At 49.4% G+C, this 21,588-nt stretch overlaps 1 protein-coding gene across 1 annotated transcript in view; it reads right to left on the bottom strand.

The window, feature by feature from the left end:
• Positions 1-4,367: 4,367 nt before the first annotated feature.
• MTHFD1L (methylenetetrahydrofolate dehydrogenase (NADP+ dependent) 1 like) overlaps positions 4,368-21,588 on the bottom strand; it is a 2,103,853-nt gene continuing 2,086,632 nt past the window's right edge. Inside the window, exon 28 of the mRNA XM_069608130.1 lies at positions 4,368-5,220. The gene's annotated coding sequence lies outside the window, so the exon portion shown is untranslated. The remainder of the gene's footprint in view (positions 5,221-21,588) is intronic.

The raw sequence follows: 21,588 nt of genomic DNA, 5'->3' as shown, positions 1-21,588 counted from the left end.
AGTGTGGAAGTGGTTGTAAACAGACCCATATGGGGTTGTACCTTCCTCTCTAACCATCTCTCTGGTGTTATCATTTGTCTTTTAGTTAAAAATTCTGTCACCCTTTACCTTAGTTAGTTTCAGGACAACTCGGTCCTTTCCTTAGGTTTTGATTCCCGACCTCAATTGCTCCACCCAATACCCGTGCTGATTAAGCTACAGTATTTTCTCTCAACATGAGGAAGAATAAAGATGATGCGTTATGCCTCTATTGAGGTCTGTAGGGCTTAAGGCTCTCTTTAGTGGGGCCGTTTGTTCTCCCCTACTTTTGTCCCATTGCACATTCCTTATTCTATTGGTTTTTGGTGGAGACAGGGTCAGCTCGAGGGTAACCGTTCAGTTTTTTAAATGACAAGTTGAGCAACCATGTTTTACTTGGATGGAGTGTTTGGAAACACTTGATGGTACCAGTTAGACGAGTTGCCAAATAATAACTTTCTGGCGCCTGCCTCATGTTTTTCCTCCCAAAGCTTGGCCTATGGTTCAGCTAACCGTCTAACAGTGTGTTGCAACTTCTCCTCTGCTCGAGGAGTACACCCAGGCTTCTGTACCCTCATGAGCGTTGCTTAACCTCTTTAGTTATACATATATACATATATATATATTTTTTTTTTTTATTTTTTTTAATTTTTTCTATAGTGCAGCAAATAGAGTGCTGTTTTCATATCCGTGCTCACCCTTCTGATACAGGTTCCTAATTTTGGAAAGGTCTACATCAGTCTTTTATCCTGCTGAGATCGATAAGTGAACACCACACAACGTTCGTAGTAGTGATAAGCACCACTCATACCTGAGGGTTCGTAGTACTGTATAAGTACTGTTTTGCTATGGACAATGTGCTTAGTTTTTCCTTCCCCTGATTCCCTTAGTGACCAGTCAGCCTCACATGAATACAGTGACCCAGACCTCAGAGTTTGAGGGGACAGTGGTCCCAGATTTCTTCTCAACCTTGCATTTACGGGGCATTGATAATTATCCAGAGTCCTTTCCCCCTCATTCCCCTTCCTGCCATCATTGGGGGAGATTGCATCATAATATTACACCTCTGGGAGTATGCAATGGTTTCCGTTTTTTCCTTTTTACAGGAGTTCTGGCGGGTGACCAGTGCAGACTCGCACTGAGCATTTCCCTCCCATCTGTTACTTTCCTTTGTGCTAATCTCTGGTATTTCAATAAGTTAACCGGAGCCTGTTCACAGTCAGGGGATTGGTTAGAGGCGCTATTGTGTATTTATTTCTCTTAACCGTGTAAAGCGGGGCTTTAATGCGGTCCTCAGGGTAGTTTTCTTCTGGATTGCAAGGTTTTTCCTTTGGATAAGTGGGGGAGGTTTCTCCTCTTTTGGGAAGGCTCAATATCCCTTGGTGGGATAGAGGGGTCTGGGAGTGATACTATCCCCCATCCACGTTATTATGACCCTCTATCACGATGCGTTCCAGAGTTTATACATTAACTTTCAGACGTGTCTGCCGCTACGATTACCAGAGTGCTGGGATATATATTTGGTTGATGACTTGATTATCATAGTCACCTGCATGGCAGGTGGACCTTTGGGGTTTTCACAAGAGTTTGTTTGCAGTAAGGTGCCAGCTCAGGGTGCTGTGAGCTTCAAAGATCTGCAAATTGGCTGAAATATAGGTTGGACCTCTTCTGGTGTACACCTTCAGTTTAACCGTTTAGTGATCAGTTCTTTGCAGTTTAGAGTCTTGCTAAGATTTTGGAAATTTGGTGTCCTCCTTCGGTTACTTTTGATCCTCTAGGGGATTTATCACCAGGGAGGAGGGAACAAAGTTCAAGCACTGGGCATACCTACAAGGGGGTTTAGATATCACTATAATGGTAGTGATTGGATGTCGGATACATTTTTTCTTCTTGACAAGTTTGGCCTCTTAAGGATCAGGTTTGTAATATCTGCCTTTTGTCATGGTAGCAGAGTCCTTCTTCAAGAGTTCGGGAGGTCTGAGGGTCTCCGTGTTGGCGGTTTGACGGGTTTAGTTTCTCAGGTGGGGCCCTCTCTTCCATTCTGCTTCTGCCTCCAGAAGACTTCCCTCCTTAGTATACACATGTCTGAAGACAATTGTAGATTAATTCTATTGCTTTTCAGCTCCGCTCAGGATGGATTGTCCTATTACAAAATTTATAAAAATGATTTTTTACTCCCATTTTACCCTTTTGAAGATTTGTCTTTCCCTCTTGGTTCCCCAGTGTAGTTCTGTGACATGCCCTGTTTCTAATGCGATATCTTCCTTTAACGCATGGGATGGAACCTATAAGACTTTCACCCCTATGGGGTACTTTTCTTTATCTCCAGGAGAGCTAGGTGTTTGTTTTCATTGGTTTGCTTTCTAGGTCCCCAAAAATGGTACGAATTTAAGTGTTTTGAATATTTGATTGAACAACATAGGTGTTTATTTCAGATGGTTTTTGTCCTAACCTATTAGTATAGGAAAACTTTGTTCAATGTTTTCCCCTCTTTTAACCAGTTGGTTTTGGTGGCCTGTAAGGAACGCTGGAATTGGCACATTTCCTGTTTTCTTCCAGTGGATTTGACTTTGCCTTATAAGACAGCTTTTCGGGCAACCTAGTCTTGGGCAATTCTCGGATTGGTCAACAGATTGATTTAATGAAAGCATTTAAAAAATGTTTCCTTTCCTATTATTTTATTATATTATCTATTATATTGGATCATTTTGTACTAATGCGATGCAAGGGCTTTGAACTTGCATAATATGAGCCTCCTGTCTTGTCATAGGATGACTAATCCCCCACACTAACGTGAGATGGGGGTTTAGATTCTATTAAAGACAAGGAGGCGATTATTATCCCTCCCACCCACCCTGGATATGATATATGACAATTGTGATACGCATGTACACAGGTGGTTCAAGTGAGAACATTCTTTGGTTTGTTGTTCTTCCCAACCACCCACCCTTCTTGCTTGTTGTTCTTACAGGTACGAGTTGAGGTTCTGCTCAGGAGTGTGGATCGCAGTTACAAGTTCTGGAGTGCGTGATTTCGGGTGAGAAGTCCTATCCAGAAGAACTTCTTCATTGCTTCAGGCTGCGGAAAGGTTGAGATCTCCGGTTTCGCTGGATCCTTTTCTCCGCGCTACACAGTTCAACCGTTCCATTGGGCGTCTAGTGCAAGTCAGCTGCAGAAAGAGGGGATGGGTTAGAGTAATGGACATATATAGAGGAGGGTCCCTGCTCATTGGTCCCCTGGAGGGTATGACCTATCCTCCATGATGGTTTGGGGAGTTCCCCATGCATGGACATTGAACTTTATCTAGTTCTGTTGTTGAAACTTTTTTGTTTGTAAAAGTTTTTTCTTTGCTGCTGTGGTTTCAGAGTAAAGATTGATATGCATAATAATCGCCTCCTTGTCTTTTATAGAATCTAAACCCCCATCTCACGTTAGTGTGGGGGATTAGTCATTGGGGATACAGGCCGGGGTACTGCAGCTCTGTTTCTGTGAGGGGGTGCTCCTGTGCCTACCTGCGCATTCAGAGCTGCCGGGGGGTACTCCAGGGGATGCCCAGCTCCTGCGCACATATACAGGAACCCCACACCGCTTCCCCTGTTGGGGGACCAGGAGGAGCAGATTCCCGATCGGGACTGCTGGGAGGAAAACAAAATGCGAATTTGTGTGTGGCTGTGTGTGTGAAGATCTTTGGCTTGTATTGGCATTTTTATTGTTCTTTATATATCGCCATTATCCAAAGCGCTTTACATAGGAAATCAACGGTACATAAAAAACAGTGGTTCAGGTCATGGTTCAGCTACAGCCGGTAACAATCAATCAGTGTACGGAAGCAGGTGAGTTTTTAAGGAAGAACGGAACAAGGAGTAGGAAATAATAGAGCAAAGGGACAGAGAGCATGTTCCAGTGAGAGGGGCGAGTAGCTAAAAAGAACGAAAGCGGGATTGAGCGCAGGGAATGTTGTGTGGGGTCACTTGTGAATGAGTGTGTGAATGTGTACACGTGCGTGAGGTAATATGCATGATTGAATGCTTTAAAAATGCACGTATCCCTCTAGGCCCCAAAATTAGAGGCTTGCTCCCCAGCACGTTGAACGCTGTCCACCATGCTGGTGAGCGGGTCTCTCATTTGGGGATGAATCAGAGGCATGCTCACTGTGCTGGTGTGTGGCAATTATTAACACCCCTCCAATTAAAACATTCACCATCTGCAACTGGGGAAATAAATAAAACAGGCCTACCCCCACTGCAAAGAGGGCAGTCCAGCACCAAGTGCTAGGTGACATCCCTTACAGTTTTTATGTCCTCTGCTAAAGAGAAATGCTGCTCTGACAACATCATCAAAACACAGTGTTTCTTCAGCATTATTTTTATTCGGAATTTCATATGGTTTCAAATAAATTCATGGAAACAAGAACACACTCAAAATAAAACACACAACTCCCTCTTCTTGTCAAAGCAGAGGACAACAATACATTGAAAAATGAATGCTTAACGATACTTGACCTTCAAAGGAGACATTGTATGTATAACGGGATACTGACTGCATGGCAATGATTCATGAAAAAGCATGTGAACATTTTTGACACTGAAAATAAAGTTCCTACGCACAAAGTATTTCCAGTACTCAAAAACAGTCTGGACTTGCGGGCAAACCGCCACGGTAATTTCTCTATACCACAGCATCCAAAATTAGCATAGACAAACTTGGGAAAGGCACCAGCAATCAGTCTGCTTCAATTCTGCTGCCTGAATCGGCAGCTTAGTTGCGACACTCTTTTGTACAGCCAACGTCCGAGCGCGAAATCAGTCTTTACAAAAATGAGGCATTTATTTTATTCGAAAACAATACACAGCACGTTAACAGAGCAGCGTACAAAAAATATCTTCACACAAAACTCCTCTTCAAAATGCTGCTCCCACAAAACAACGGACAATTAAGGAAAGTAAACGGTAAGGGGTAATAAACCGCAGTGTCCAAGTTGCGGCATCGCCAGCCAGGCGTTGCCAGCTGCTGAAGTCTCAAGTGTTCCAAAAACAGAAAGGGAAATCATTCCTGGGATAAGGGCTGGCTGGTCTGATAATTGGCCCTCCTCGGTGTGTGCAGACGTCCTCCAGAGGCCCATAGCGAGCATACTTCACATTCACGCAGCGGTCCTTCGGCAGCAAGCCCGGAAGCGGAAGCAGCAGCACGGGGTGCAGGAGTCTGCAAGACACAAAAACACTTCGCTCAGCACTGCACGCTTGGAGAAAAATGGACATCCGCATTACAGCTCATTCAGGCTGCACCGATTCATTAAAAGTCGGATACCTTCAAAATCAAAATGATGACTCGATTTGGTGGCATGCCCACATCGTACCTATAATCCCATTGCGGATACACTGGCTGGCAGTTCTACCTCCAGCTCTGCATGGCCTCTACTCTTACAAAACGCCCACCTAGCTTTCTTCCACATGTGACCTCAGTGGTCGGCTGACCCAGTGCTTTCAATGAAAAAACGAGCAGGTACTCGCCAATATAGGTTCAAGTGGACTAGAGCTTAGACCCAGGGTAGTCAATAAGTTTATTCAGATACAAAATCCATTCAAAACAATAAAAAATAAGTTTACACATTTCAAAATATCTAAAACTTGAAAACTACTTCCAGGGCTGCCTTTATGAAGTGAGCTAAATCATACTAAAAAAAGCACGTCATCACGCTGCATTACATAAACCAAACGTTCCCTGCGTGTTCACCAACGGTTCGCTATTAAATGTGGCCTAACGCACCTGCTTCTGGGCTGGATTAGAAATCTGCAGTCCAGCAGTTAGGACGCTAAATCCTCCCCACACACCTCAGTCCACAAGGACACACCCAGAACCGTCATAACATTGTTCTCACGCCGGTGTCCGGGCAAGGCTCACTGGCCCATTTCAGTTCATCTCAAAGTGTGTGCCCCGGTCCATTTTCTAAGTTCTCCATTCGTCTCTCTCACAATGTGCTGCGTCTCGCTCATGTCTCATTCTCGATTTGTGTCTATTTCTATTTGTCTGTGTCCCACACTCCCATTCCAGCCATGTTCTCAAATATCTGTGTAATACTGTATTTTGTTCCAGCGTCTTGGCCTTACGAGCATGACGTGCAGAAACATCTCATTGATTCCAACCAAAATCTCAGTATAATGGTTAGGGGAGTATCCATCATTGCAAGAGTAGGGAGGAGTGGGGACTGGGGACACTACGGAAAAAGCCCTGCTACTCACAAAATTGTTCCAGCCCCTCGCATGATGACTTTACTCCATACCCTCTCCCTGTAACAGTCAGACAAGACCAGGACATGTAGCTGTGTGCGCCTGCTCTGCATCTGGCTCTGCCTCTCATTGGGCCTGCAGTGCAATCAATGGCCTGGAGGGGACACAGAGCGTGCTCCTTCTATTCCCCTTATTGTGCATGGAGGGTGCAAGCCATAGCTCTCAACTCACACGCTTTTGGCGGGTGTCACCCGCCTTCTAAACAGCTGGCTCACCCGCCAAGCCTCCTGCATGCCCATTCATTTCAATGGGCCTCTCACCCGCCAAAAACAAAATCGGGTGTTTTCACCCGCCTTTGTGACACAAATGGTTGAGAGCTATGGCAAGCAGGAGAATATAGCAACACTGCTGTCTATGTCCTGCCCTAGATAGGCAGCTAGGCCGAGTAGGAGCACACAGCAACACTGCTGTCCCAGACAGGATGCCCAGAAAAAGAGTCATGCCACAGCAAGAAAGGGCTAGACTGTCTGCCCTAAAATGCCAGATTAGGCAAGTACCATACTTGCTTGATCATGGATGCCCAAAAAAAATGTCACACCACAGTAAGAAAAGGCTAAACAGGCTGCCCCAAAATGCCACTCTAGCCAAGACATAACGCATACCATACTTGATTGGCATGCGTTATTGCTAGAGTGGCATTTGGGGCAGCCAGTCTAGCCCTTTCTTACCGTAGCATGACATTCTTTTCTGGGCATCTAGATCACTGGTTGTGGCAGTGTTTCTGTCCTCTCTCCTGCTGGATTAAAGCTTTGCAACGTGTTAGCATGCATCTCGCACAATTTGCACAAACTGCTCACTTAAAAATGGGAAGGGAGCCTTATTAATGGACCATCATAAATATAAAAAAATAATAAACAAATCAGACCCTTGATAAGAGGCGGTGGGCATGCCAAAGCATGGGCAACCAGCGGATCCTACAGCAGAATGCTGCAAAGACAAATCTGGTTAGGTGACTGTTGTATGGTTAGACATTCCTGTAAATCATATGGCTTTTGTCCTATTCCTGCTGCAAAATGTGTTTCGACCTGGTGATGGGTGCAGATCCCTCAGGTCCCTCAGTGTGGGAATCTCTGCCCCTTAGCAAAAACGGCCATCCATTAATATATGCATAGTAAGTGAACGTTACCTTACAGTGAAATATACAAATTTAGTTCAATTGAACTTTCCTGTTAACACGGCGGTCTTCAAATTTCCAGAGTGGGACCCAGACTCTTTAAAAATGGATTAAGATGACTATTTTTAATATAAAATATAAGCAGCTTTTCTGCTGGTTATATTTTCTATTAAAATCAGTCACCTTAAACCTGCCTCCCAAACCCGTAGACATCCGTTTTGCACCCTAGGGAGGCAACCCCTAGGTGGGGGTGGGTAGAAACAATATTTTTAATCAATGGGGTTTGGTATGAAAACGTTTTAATACCACTGCCTTAGAAGAAAGTGAAGACAAAGGAGCGTTTGCCTTTCAAGTCAAATTATTCAACCTGGAAAAATAACTAGAGGAGAATTTCCAATAACTATGTTGGCAAAGTTTAAAAGGTGCTCGCTTTATAAATCCAACAATGTGTGATGATATATTCCATGGAAAACAACATGTTTTGTTTTGTTTGGTTTATTGGTTAAAATAAGTTCAACTGACTGGCCACCAGGGGGTGCAGAGACGAACATGGTCCCTGCGTGAGCTCCGCCGCCACGGCCACAACAAGTGGATTGAGCCCCCACTTGTGCCCCCTCCAACAGGCTGAAATCGAGTGGCGGACGTGCAAAGACTCCCCCACCCCGTGAGAGAAATCCCGAGGAGAATCGGACTCAGGAATCGGTCAGAAAACAGTTTGAAAATACGGCCCGCCGGACCAGAGAAGTGTAATCGAGTCTGCGCAGTCCATACATGCTGTTACAAAGATTGGCTGCCCCCCATGACCCAGGGCACTGAGGCGAACTCCAAGATCTAGGACCCGGGAAGATCCTTGCTGATCGAGCGGACTGAGAGGCAAGGCGCACCCTGCTGCGAGGCACCCGATCTTCATACAGCGGGGACCCGCTCCTAACGTTGGATGCGACCGTTGTAGGTCCGACTCCTATTGTGCACAACCTCGCAGGGGCTGGGGCCCGTCCTACGCACCACAAGGTAGGACGGTGAATGAGAAGTGCCTGAGGAACCCCCCACCCCCAACTGAACAGGATCAGGACCGGCACCAGATATACCCAACCGCACCCACCGTGATCTGCGCTGAACAGAGCGCACCCGCGTAACACACGCAGTGATCCGACCGACGAAGGACTTGAGGTGGCGGCATGCAAGCAAAGTCCCTGCACTTGCGAAGCTCTGGGGCCCTTCAGAACGTGCAGGGTAATCACCCACCAAGCCCCAGTACCAACGCCCGATGCAAAGCATGTGTGGAGAGGGGATTGCATATTGAAACAACAGCGTAATAACACTATCCACAAAACGCCTCAAGTGAGAAGCGAGCAGAGGGACAGTGACCATGGGCGGACCAGAATTCGCAGGGGACATCCAGAAGCAACACAAACATCACTCCCTTACCATGACCGCCTAAATAAAAGGAGAACCTGTGCACCCCAATAGGGCAGAACTCGGGTACTCATGTAGACCAATGAGAAGCCTAACTTAGGCAAATACCACTCTGTAGGCCCACCCGCCCGGACAGGATCAACAGAAGACCCGCCTAGAGCAAAGTTGCCCTCAGTCTTCCAGGAGTGCACAACAGTCCAAAGACACCCAAACATGGCCACACATATAGCCGGAGTGGACCCAGTAAAGCCTTACCATTGCACCCAGATCCTGGAATAATTCTGGAGACATCCCCTAATAAAGTTACACATCGTGAAACCATGACTTGCCTCCTAGGACAGTAAGTGGTAAAAGGGGAGACCCAACCCACCATATCACAGAGTACAAGGTAAGAAACACGCTGAACATTGGAGCAACACCCCAGAGAGACACTAACAAACCGACTAAATCAACATACAGTGGGGAAAGCAACGACACACCCAGCAAGAACTACGTTGTAGTACCCCAGAAAAGGATTGCAATTAGGGCCTACTCCTGCAGGACTCAAGGAAATGAGACATCATCGCACCCAAAATTCCTGTGTACATACAATCCCGCTGGTTCTCACGAGAACCTTAATGCTCCACCAAGGCCATCATCCGGAGGCAATATGATTATGAAACAGAAATAGGCTCCATTTATGTACACCTCCATACCTATCGGAACAGACAACCCCAACATGGCGACTAGTGACACTACAGGAAATGAACTGGCGGCCACAAAAGGCGACATCGCAGCCCTGTTGGGAGAAATTAGAAATATAGGGGCTAATATAGGAGGCAAGATAGACAAAATCACGCAAAGGCTGGACAACATGGAAGAAAGACTTGAAGGAGTGGAGAACAACCAGGCATCCATAGACACTCTAGAAGCACAACTCGATCAGAGGATGACTGGACTAGAACAACGAGGAGAAGACTTCAATCTCAGGTTGGACGACTTGGAAAACAGAGAAAGATGGAACATCCACATTTTCGGAATTCCGGAACGAGAAAGAGAAACTGAAGCTGATCTGAGGAAAACACTTCATGACATTATCAAGCTCCTGGTCGCGTACGATGCTATCGATGAGCCCATTACAGAACAAATCCACAGGGCCAGAGGCCCCCCTGGCGGACCAAGATCGGTTCTAGCTCGATTTCATCGCATCCCAGACAAGGCCAGGGTACTCGAGAAGGCTAGAAGGAGTGAGTATCACTTTAGGATGCGCTCAAATCTCAATATACCAAGACCTTTCCACCTTGACGCTGGCTCTCAAGCGAATGTGCGGACCCCTCATGAAACGATTGAAGGAAAAGAATATCCGGTAGAGGTGGGGCTACCCCTTCTCCCTCCCCTTTGAATACGATGGAACCAACATTAGACTGAGATCTGAAAAAGAAATCAGGGCTTGCATCTCCAAACTAATTGGCCCCCGAGAGGAAGAAGAAAGTAATCAAGAGGAACCGAGACGGGAAGACCGAGAATGGTGCATCCAAGGCCCGAGGAAAAAACGTGTGAAAGGTTCAAGGAAATACCAGAGAAGTAACCTCTCCCCAGAGGGGGACAGACAAGGAACAAGTTACTTACCTGTAACTGTTGTTCTCCAGCATGGGTCTGGCATGGATTCACATGCTCATGAATATTCCCCGTCGTCAGGCTGGGAATCCTCGGTAAAGAAAAAACCAGTATCAGTTTCGTTTCTGATCTGTCTTTCGTAGTAACAACCAATCACTGGTCTCTGCGTCATACTGACCACAGCCAATGACTGCCCTCTACCTAAGCACCGCCTCTGGCAGCCATCTTCAGATTTGGAAGCACGTGAAGTGGCAGTATGACCAAGTGAAGAGCCGCAGAGGGGTAGGCGGGAGGGTTCGCATGTGAATCCATGCCAGACCCATGCTGGAGAACAACAGTTACAGGTAAGTAACTTGTTCCTTCTCCAGCATGGGGTCTGGCATGGATTCACATGCTCATGAATAAAGAATACATAGCAGTACACACATGCACAACCACGGGAGGTGGCAAAGGCTCAACATTAAGCATTGCATCAAACTCAACATTAAGCATCTTACCTCCTCACCAGGCTCACCTCAGGCGAACAGGTTGCGCAGCACTGCTTGGCCGACCCTGGACTCCTCCCTGGAATCCCGATCGACGCAGTAGAACTTCGTGAAGGTGTGCGTCGACCTCCACGTAGCAGCCCTGCATATGTCCAGCAGGGGCACACCAGAAAAGAACGCTGTGGTAGCTGCGATCGCTCTGGTGGAATGGGCTCTCGGACGGCCGGGCAGCGGTCGGTTTGCCAACCGATGACAGTACATGATACAGCCGGAGAGCCATCTGGAAATGGAAGCCTTCGAGAGAGCCTTCCCCTGATTGACAGGTCCAAAGTTCACAAAGAGTTGTGACGTCTTCCGAAAACACTTTGTGCGGTCCACGTAGAACTTCAGCGCTCTAGCCACATCCAGCGAGTGCAAAGTCCTCTCAGCCGGCAACGAAGGCGACGGGAAGAATACAGGCAACACCAAGGGTTCGTTGAGATGGAAGTCCGACGGTACCTTGGGCATGAAGGAGGGGTGCGTCCTGAGCACCACCCTCGTGTCGTGAAAAGTCAAGTACGGGGCCTTGCAGGAAAGGGCCTGGATCTCTCCCACCCGTCGTGCGGAGGTGATGGCCACAAGAAACGCTGTCTTCCACGACAGAAACTTCAACGGGGCCGAGTGCAGAGGCTCGAACGGAGGTCCCATGAGCTTGGTCAGCACCACGTTGAGCTCCCACGCCGGGGCCGGAGCCTTCACCGGCGGGAACGATCTGAACAGTCCCTTCATGAACTCTTTCACCAGACGATGAGACCACAAGGACGTCCGTCCCGTGGTCCTGGTGTATCGGGAGATCGCAGCCAGATGAATCTTGATGGACGCGTGTGCCAGTCCAGCTTTGGCCAGCGTCAGCAGGTACGGCAGAACTTGGGGAGCCGTAATCCGTAGAGGGTTAATCTTCTGTGCGTGGCACCAGACAGAGAACCTCTTCCATTTGTGTCCGTAGCATTTAAGAGTCGAGGACGCCCTGGCCTTTGCAAGAACCTCTCTGCAGTCGGCCGGTATGTCGTATCCTCCAAACTCTAGCGCTGCAGGAGCCAGGCCTGCAAGTTCAGCGATTTCGGGTCCTGGTGGAGGATGGCGCCTCCTTCCCTGGAGAGCAGATCCGCGTCCACCGGCAGCTTGATTGGCGGGGACGCTGACAAATCCAGAAGGTCCGGGAACCATATCTGCCTCGGCCACGCAGGTGCGACGAGGATCATCCTGCACCGTGACCTCTTGAGCTGGTTGACGAGCCGGATTAGCAGTGGCAAAGGAGGGAACGCGTAGAGGAACAGGCCCTCCCAGGGGAACGAGAAAGCATCGCCCATGCTCCTCGCCTGGGGAAACCTGCTGGCGAACCTCCGGCACTTGGAGTTCGTCGCCGTCGCGAACAGGTCGATCTGGGGAGTGCCCCACCGTCGGAAGAGGCGATCCACTAGATCCTGCCGTAGTTCCAACTCGTGGCACGAGCGCAGCTCCCTGCTGAGTGAGTCGGCGATGGTGTTTTTTATCCCTGCCAGATGAAACGGCACCAGAAACATCCCTTGGGCGACTGCCCAATGCCACAGGTCCTGCGCCTCCTTGGACAGTGCTAGGGACCTGGTTCCGCCCTGTTTTCTGATGTAAAACATGGTGGTGGTGTTGTCGGTGAAGATCCTCACCACCTTGCCCTTGAGGGACGGAAGGAAGGACCTGAGGGCCCAAAACACTGCACGGAGCTCCAGGACGTTGATATGTAAAGATTTCTCCGTCGGGAGCCAAAGGCCCCTTGCGTGTAGATTTTCGGTGTGCGCTCCCCACCCTTCCAGGGAGGCATCCGTGGTCACTGTCTCCTGGTGGGCTGGGGTCTGGAAGTCCATGCCCGCCGTCAGATGCGCGCGGGTGTCCCACCACCGGATCGCTCGTCGGAAACTCTCGTCGAGTGTGATCCTTTCCTCGAAGCTGCCCGTCGTTTGGATCCAGCGCGCGTCCAGGAACTCCTGCAACGGGCGCATCCAGAGCCTGCACATGGGAATGAGGTAGATGCAGGAAGACATCATTCCGAGGAGGGACTTGATGGACCTCACCTTGGCCGCGTCGGCCACCAACATCCGTTGCACCTTGCCCAGGATGGTCCTGGTCCTCTCCTCCGACGGGGAGGCCAGAAGGGACACTGTGTTGAGCCTCGCTCCCAGAAACAGAGCGTCTTGCGCGGGTACCAGGTGGGATTTGGCGTAGTTCACGGAGAATCCCAGGTCCGTGAGAAGTTGGACGGTCCTCGCCGTGTGAACCACGGCGAGCTCCCTCGTCTTGGCTCGGATGAGCCAGTCGTCCAGGTAGGGGTAGACGTGGATCCCCTCGCGGCGCAGCTGCGCCGCCACCGGTGCGAGGCACTTGGTGAACACCCTGGGTGCCGACCGTAGACCGAAGGGGAGGGCTTTGAACTGGTAATGACGCCCTTGGACCACAAACCTGAGGAATTTTCGGTGCCCCTTTAGGATGGGAATATGGAAGTAGGCATCCTCCAAATCCAACGACGACAGGAAGTCTCCTTCCTCCAGCTGACCCAGGACGTGCTGGAGGGTGACCATCCGAAACTTTTGCGCCTTGATGAACTTGTTCAGACGTCGCAGGTCCAGGATGGGGCGCCATCCCCCCGTCTTCTTCTTCACGAGGAAGTATCTCGAGTACACTCCGGAGCCCCGAAGCCTCTTTGGGACGAGTTCGATGGCGCCCTTCCTGAGCATCGCCTTTACCTCCAGGAGAAGTTGAGGGACGTGAAGTTCTTTCCTGGCCACGGGGGGGACGCGTGGACACCTTCTTTGAAACTCGAGCGCGTGGCCCCGGGCCAAGGCGTCCAGCACCCAACGGTCGGTGGAGATGGACTCCCACACGCTGACGAAGCTCGCCAGCCGGCCTCCCACCGGGGTGCTTCGGTGGGGGCCCGACCCCACGGTCGGTTCAATCCTGCTTGGACGAGGCTTTGCCGCCTCGACCTCCTTGGCGACGATGGCGGAGTCCGCCAGACTTGCCTCGTCCTCTGTAGGCCTCCTGAGACGACGAGCGGGCCGCTTGACGGTAGTTGGAGAAACCGCCGCCGGAACCTTTGGAGGCGCCCTTGCCTCCGCTGCTCCGAAAGGGCGTCCGTCGTTGCTGCAGAACTCCCAGGGCCCGGGCCGTCTCAGTGTCCGCTTTAATGGCCTGAAGGGAATCGTCCACTGTTTTGCCAAACAGGTTGTTCCCATCGAAGGGCATGTCCAGGACTCTGGTCTGAACGTCTTGACGGAAGTCCGTAGCCTTGAGCCATCCGCGCCGCCTAAGGCAAACGCCGTTGCCCAACTGGCGGAACCCAGTGTCGGCGATGTCCGTCGCAACGGTAATGGCGTGGTCCGAAGCCACCTCACCTTCCTGCAGGATCTCCAGGGCCTCTGTCTTCTTGTCGTCCGGCAGGAAGTCCAGCAGGGGAGCCAGTTTGTACCAGAGCTCCCTGTGGTAGCGGGCCACGATAGCCAAGGCGTTGGCCGCTTTAATCGTCGTCGCTGCCGACGAGATGACTCTGCGTCCCATAGCGTCCAATTTCTTTCCCTCACCGTCCGGTGGGGAAGTCGATGTGGAGGCCGCACCCCCCCCTGCTTTCTTCCTGGCCGCCGCGGAGACGACGGAGTCCGGGGTAGGCTGCGCCCGGAGGCACAGGGGGGCCGTGTCCGGGACCCGGTACTTCTTCTCGTACCGGTCTCTTCTAGCTGGTGTCGTGGAAGGGTTCTTGAGGAGGGTGAGGCCCTCATCCCAAATGTCGTCCAATAGAGGCACTGAGAGGACCGTCTTCCTCTTGGCCTCGCGCCGCTGATAAAGGAAACCTTCCTTCTTCTTCTCCTCAGGGCAGAGTTGAAAAAGCTCGGATGCCCTGGAGATCATGGAGTGGAACGATCCAATCTCGTCGGGCGGAGAAGCCCTGGTGGGAGGCGACGACGGTACATCCTCGTCGTATACCTCGTCGTCCGTACCCGTCGCTGCCGTGTCAGTCCCCGAACCATCCCCTCGGGTGGACGGGGAGGAGGGCTGGAAGGGGCGCGACGGCTGAAAAGGAGGCGGAGGGTGGATCCTTCTTTTCTTGGTAGGGGGAACACCAGAAGGTCCCGGTTCTGGGTCCCCCGACGGGAGAGGTTCCGTCGGCAACGGTAGTCTCGTCCTTATCTCTGAGCATAAGGACTGTATAGCCAACAAAATGGCCGCCGAGTTGTCTCGCGGCGCTGGCAGAGGGGAATCCGACGGGCGATCAGGGACCCCGTCGGTACCCTCGACGATGTCGTCGTCACCTGCGTCGGGATCCATCCCGACGGGTCGGTCTTCTTCCACGCCGAGGCCGTGGCTTAAGACTTCGACCAGCTCCTCCTCCGAGGTTGAGGCCGAATCTACGACGACGCCCTGCCCCCCCTTTTTCTTCCCCACGGGGGATTCACGGGGGTCCTATCGATGGGCACAAAAGAGGACTCCCTCCGAGGTGGCAGGGAGACTCTGAGCCCCGAGGTCGCCACCACTGGTGTAGCCTGCCCAGGCTGAGCCAGGGCCGCCGCGACAGTTTCGATAGAGGGCTTGGCAGGATGGATTAAGGCCTTCACCACCTTAGGTGCGCTCACCGCCTTATCCTTGAGGGGGGGGACACCGCCTCGCTCCCCCTCCGATGGGGCCTTCGAGCTCGACCGGGGCCTCTCCAGGAGCTTCGCCGGGTGCTCGGCTTTCCTCTTACCCGACCCAGAGCGTTGGCTCGTGGTTGATGGTGCCGGGGAGGGTGCGCCCTGCCTGGCGACCGTAGAGCCCGACCGTTCGGTGCTCCCGGTGCCAGCGGACTCGCGGTGCTTGGCCTTATGTTGGACCCCCGTCGCCGGGGCGTCCTCAAAGGACTTAGAAGACCGCTCAGATTTCTTCTTCTTCTTCTCGCCGGACGGGCTCTTCCCTTCTAGCCAGTTGGCGAGACGTTGATGGCGGTCCTTCATGGTCCGCTCCGACATGTTGCCGCAAAACGCACAGTCCTTCTCCACGTGCGTCTTGTCCTCATGTAGGCAGTAGAGACAAAAGGAGTGTTCGTCCTCCTTGAAGACGTTCTGCAGCTGGCATCCAGGGCAGACCCTGAACAGCTTTCCGGGCGTCGAGCTTCCCTTCTCCTGGGCCATGACCGGGCCTGAGAAACTTCTGGAGTCCTCCAAAGCGTAGCTCGACGAATCTTCACCCTTGAGGGGCGCAGACGAATCCGACACGGGTCCCCGTTGATCGGATAGTGAGTCGGTGGAGCTTGAGGCTCTTTTGACCGAAAAAACGAAGTTTTTGAGAAAAAAACGTGAAAAAATAGCACTAACGCTCGAGAGCAATAGCACGAGGATCCCAACACATGAACGTGCGGTAAAAATCTGAAGATGGCTGCCAGAGGCGGTGCTTAGGTAGAGGGCAGTCATTGGCTGTGGTCAGTATGACGCAGAGACCAGTGATTGGTTGTTACTACGAAAGACAGATCAGAAACGAAACTGATACTGGTTTTTTCTTTACCGAGGATTCCCAGCCTGACGACGGGGAATATTCATGAGCATGTGAATCCATGCCAGACCCCATGCTGGAGAACTGAACAGTTACGAACTGGGTAAGATAGAACTTAACCCACTGTTAATAAAGTGATTGACATAAGGGGTCAAATCAAGGACATCATTATGATCACAACACGAGTACTTGGGGTGGGGGGGCACTGGGAGGGCTCAGTGGAGATTGAGATGTCACATCAGGTCAAGGGGCGTGAAGTAACGGCCCCCACAGGTGGTTTGATGCAGGGCTGGTGTTACCAACCGGGTCCGATCGAACGCCATCCACTGGGAAGGGATGGGGGTGGGGAGGTAGGGTAGGGAAGGGGAGGGGATGAGGGTCGAAGCAGCACCCTTAGCAGTTCAAAACACTCGATACAGTGTGAAATTCAGGGTAGGAACAAGACATCAGTCATGTCACAAAAGCTATCTCCTCATAAAAACAATCAATGACATTGAACTTTGAGGCAAGGGGGAGGGATTCCCTGAGGGTAGGGACACAATGTGAAAGGGCTCAACTCACCAACTAAGATCACTTGTGGCCAGAGAATTCCGAAGAGCCAAAATAGACAATCTCCTATTACAGGAGACAAAATATGCAAAGGGAGAGGAAAGGCAAATCCTTGGGAAACGTGCAGGGATGGAGTTCTGGGGATCTGGACCAGTCGGAAGGGGAGGTGTGGGAACCCTCATTAGAAAGGATATATATTTTGTGGCAACCAAGACATGGTCCGACGTAGAAGGACGAGCCCTGTTGGAAATGGGAAACATAGGCAAAGTCAATGTGACGATCGCAACACTTTACTCGCTCAACACAGGTCAAACTAGGTTCCTTACCAAAACAATTCCCAAGATACTGTTAGAAGCCTCAGGCCACGTCATCCTAGGAGGCCACTTCAACCAATGGGCAGACAAAGTTAAAGATACGAAACCCAGCAACCCCAACACGAGAAACCAGATCTGGGGCGACCACACAGATCCCGTGGAAGTGAAGGAGACATTTGAATTGATAGATGTGTGGAGGGTCATGCACTTAAACGGTCAAGGCTATACTTTCTTCTCTACCCCCCCATAACACATATATTCGAATTGATTACATATACCTATCCAAAGATCTAGCCGACACCACAACACACTCGGAGATAGCCCCGATCACATGGTCAGACCATAATATGGTGATGGCAGATTTTCAGTGGGACAATTTACCGACCAAGGGAGGGGAAATGGCGTTGCAATGAAAGCCTTTGGAAAGATGTAGTTTTCAAGATAGAAATGGAGACTGAAATTAATGAATTCCTCAAAATAAACACTGGCGAATTATCCAAGCAAATAGTCTGGGAGGCGGGGAATGCCACATGGAGAGGGATTTTGATAAGGGAGGGGCCGATTAAGAAAAGGGGGCGAAAAATTATAGAACATAGACTAAGAACCTAAATTTGTCAGCTGGAGGAGGACATTAGGAGGGATACAGGGATCGACCAGGACAAAATCAACAAAGCAAAAAGGAAAAGGGAGGAATTGAAATTGTTGGAACACGAGCAGATAGTGCGCAAACTTAGACACCAGAAACAAAAAATTTTATGAAAAGGGAGACAAGGCTGATGCACTACTGGCCACCAGACTCGGAGACCAGAGAGCCCAGCAAAAAGTATTAGAAATAATCGAGGACACATCTGCCATGCCAAACACTCCCCCTACCATCCGAGAATGCCTTGCTAAATTCTACGAGACCCTATAGCACTCAGAAACAAACCCAGACCAATCGGAAACGGAGACCTACTTGTCCTTGATCAACATGCCCAAGATACCAAGCCAAGACTCAGAGCTCCTAGAATCCCCTATATCCGAACAACAAGAACAAGATGCAATAAAGATGTTAATTGTAGGCAAATCTCCAGGTGAAGACGGCTACACAGCCGGATTCTACAAATCCTTTAGTACGCAATTAACGCCAGTCATGGCGGAAATCTTTAATGAAATACTAGAGACAGGGAAAGCCCCAGATTCCTTCCATGCATTGATCAGAGTGATTCCCAAAGAAGGGAGTGTGGTTCATATCGTCCCATCTCCCTACTTAATCTCGATGGAAAAATCTACACGAGAATCCTGGCCGGTAGGTTAGAGGCATTAATGCCACAAATCATACATCCCGATCAGAGTGGGGATTCCTGATGGCAGTTCTACGTGAGATAGGCATAGGCGCTAGGTTTAGAAGCGGAATACACGCAGTATATAGGAATCCCGAGGCATCCATATTTGTGAATGGCGAATACTCCAGATGGTTCAAACTAGAAGGCGGAACCAGACAAGGGTGCCCCCTTTCTCCAATTTATTTTCGCACTCTCCTTGGAACCCCTGACAATGAGGGCTGACCCCTTGGTAGAAGGTATTCGCCTAGGAACGATGGGATACAAGGTAGCTCTTTACAATGATGACATACTTTTACACATCATCACTAATCCAATGGCATCCATTCCCTGAGCCCTCTTCCTACTAGGAAAATATGGTTAACTCTCAGGGTTCAAAGTAAATAAAACAAAATCCACACACTTTCCCCTGCAGGGACAGACAGAAGAAAATGAAACCAAGTTCTCCCCACTGGGCCTGAAGATCGAACACACTAAACTGAAATACCTCTGTATACAGGTTACCAAAGACTGTGCGGATCTATATGAAGCCAATCCGCCCCCTCCAACGATTCTGTGCCGATCTATCTAGATGGAATAAGTTGACGATATCTTGGCTTGGACGACTCAATGCTGTCAAAATGGTATGCCTCCCCCGGTTTTTGTACCCCTTTCAAATGCTACCCGTCAAGATGCCAAACAGTTTCTTCTCCAAGGCCAAGAATACCATTGTGACATTCCTTTGGCAGGGGAAGAAAGCGAGAATTTCATATGATACCCAGACACTCCACAAAGACAAGGGCGGGGTAGGGCTCCCTGACCTAAAAAAATACTATGAAGCGGCCCAGCTTCGAGTCCTGATCCCCCACCTATGCAACCACAAAGACACCCAATGGGTCCACATGGACAACCACTACTTATCCCCAGCTACGGTCTTGCAATGGCTCTGGGCCCCCAAGAAAAAGCTTCAGAACAGAATCAAAGGCCACCCAATACTGAGTACCATATGGGACATCTGGAGAAAGGGTAAAGATAAGCACAAAATCACCACATGGCCATCCCCTCTGAACCACTTATGGTCCCCTGGAATCAATGATCACATCCCTAACATAGAACGATATCAAACATGGTATGACACCGGCCTAGAAAGGGTGGGGCAACTACAGAAAAAGGACTCTTTTGTCCATCTTCCAGAACTGACTGAGGCCCTGGGAATAGGCCCACTGCCCACCTTCCAATATATTCAGATAAAAGGCATCTTAACGAAACCAGTGTGGAAGACCAAATTGAAGAGAGACCTCACCCCCTTTGAAAAGATATTGGACTCTAGGACGGAAACGAAGGGTCTCATATCAATAATGTATAAAGAACTAATAGAAGCAGGGAAAGGGACCACAGAACCGTTGAGGGGTAGATGTGAGAGAGATCTGGGTGCACAGATTAGTCCGGACCTATGGGGAACTATATGCAAAGCTGCAAAACAAATATCCACTTCAAATCAATACAAGCTACACGCAATCAAACTCTTACATAGGTGGCAACATGACCCCCTCAGGCTTTATAAAATGTTCCAAACGGCAAACCCAAGATGTTGGTGGGAATGTGGGGAAAAAGCTGATTATTGGCACATGTGATGGGGCTGTACCCGAATAAGGGTGTTTTGGGACGAGGTCCTGGGTTGGATGAAAGATATAGATGGCATTTCCAGAGTGGCAGATCCTTACCTTGTACTGTTTGGTCTGGAGAAAGAGGAGGATGAATGGAACAGGGTCAGAGGTTTGGTATCTCAGTTACTATTAGCCGATCGAGCCACACTCGTAACAAAAATGGAAATCCAAATCAGCTCCCAGTAAAAATGAATGGATCAATGTTGCCTCTAACATATGTGTAATGGAACAAATAACAGCATCACTGCATGGAAGATCAACACAATGCGAGACCCTATGGATGGTCTTCACAAACGAGCACCCTAGCGAACCAAAGCCCCAAATTGACTAAATGCCCAAGAATGCAAAGAAAACGAAGTGTCTTAAGGGGCAATACACCAAGTGTAACGGACACTCGCCCTACTGTAAATCCCTATAGCTAAAAGTACCTAAAGATCGATGACGCTCTATTGACACACACTGTAAAGATCCAGTTGATACTTGCTCGACCCACAGGGGGAGCGGAGAGAGAGGAGGGAAAAGGGGAAGTCATGTTGTATTACAGCGGCTGGAGTGTAGAAATACGTTAAAGATGTATGCATATGATAGTACTGGAACTTCTGACCTTGCTCTGTACTCCTAAGTTCGTATTGTTTTTTGTGTAATGTGACTTACAATTAACAAAACTCAGTAAAACCAAATTTACAACAACAAAAAAATAAGTTTACCCTAAAAAAATCATTTGAAAAAGAGAAAAGAAAACTAGTTAACATGCACAAGCATGATTTAAATAAAACAGCAATGCATTCTTAAACATTTAATGATGCAAGCAGAATTCTAAACAACAAGACCTTGATAACTAATCCTCAGGCGTAGGAGAAGTGAAAAACAGCTCATGTTATTCCAGGGAATTTAAGTTCAGGCTGTCAATAAAGGTGACTACTGAGACAATCATTAACACTTGCATAGCCTCAATGCATTTTCTCCAAAAAGATTCTTGATCGAAGCAAACCACTGAGTTGAAATATTTTTGGAAACTACAGTACCTCCTTGTTCTTAGTGTTTTACATTCTGTGAGCAGGTGTTTCAGTTACAGCTGCCTGTGGACAAAATCTACATTCAGTTTATGTGGCCAAAAGCATTTTCCATTTCAACAGAACCTCTTTGGTTAAGAGAAGGTTCCAGCGAAACCGCAGGTATGTATCCCTCTTCTTAGCACTTGGAAATGTCACCAAGTAGGATATCGCTGCCCCTCTACTTCTGTGCTCATTTTGCAAAGAGGAAATGCTGATCTATCAGTGCAAAGTTTGTGTTTGCACACCAATTGTGTGCA

Source organism: Ambystoma mexicanum, chromosome 4q, assembly GCF_040938575.1.
Source record: "Ambystoma mexicanum isolate Mex_15411 chromosome 4q, UKY_AmexF1_1, whole genome shotgun sequence".
Lineage (NCBI taxonomy): Eukaryota > Metazoa > Chordata > Amphibia > Caudata > Ambystomatidae > Ambystoma > Ambystoma mexicanum.
Note: the sequence above shows the minus strand (reverse complement) of the source record. Positions and strands in the feature narration are given on the sequence as shown.